Below are 585 nucleotides of genomic sequence, written 5' to 3'. Positions count from 1 at the left end.
GACCCTGCTTTCGCGGCCCCGCCCGCGGCTGCCACCTCGAAGCGCGGCGGAGGAGCCGGGGCACCACGGGCGGCGGCAGCGGCGGCGACGAGAGCAGCAGCACATGACTCTGTAGCGGGGGGAATTAAACAAAGCGTAACATGGACTCCGGGCCCGTGCAGGCGCTGCAGCTCCGGGACCAACCGCAGCCAGCGAGCGCCGCGACTGGCTCGGCCGCAGCCAATGGGGCGGGCTCGGGCCTCCATGTGATGGCGAGCTCTCTCCCCCGCCGGCTCTCCCGCGTCTGCCGGAGGTCGGGGCGCTTCCGCCGCCGGGCGTGCTGTCCGGAGGGGCGGCGTGGCGAGTTCGGTGGCCCGGGGTCTGACGCTGGCGGCGGGAGGCTGCTGGACTGGGCGCAGGTGCAGCCGGCGGGGAGGGGCAGACGCCGTAGCTCGCAGTCGCCCCATCGCTCAGCTGTGAAACGCCCCCCTGGACAGGGCGCGGGGCCCGGCGGCCAGTGTCGCCAGGCGGGCGCGAGGCCACCTCGGGAACCTTCATCCCCCCTGTGGCTATCCTGTCAACTCAAGCTCTGATAGTAAGACGGGG

This window comes from Neophocaena asiaeorientalis, unplaced genomic scaffold (assembly GCF_003031525.2).
Source record: "Neophocaena asiaeorientalis asiaeorientalis breed wild unplaced genomic scaffold, Neophocaena_asiaeorientalis_V1.1 scaffold317, whole genome shotgun sequence".
Lineage (NCBI taxonomy): Eukaryota > Metazoa > Chordata > Mammalia > Artiodactyla > Phocoenidae > Neophocaena > Neophocaena asiaeorientalis.
Note: the sequence above shows the minus strand (reverse complement) of the source record.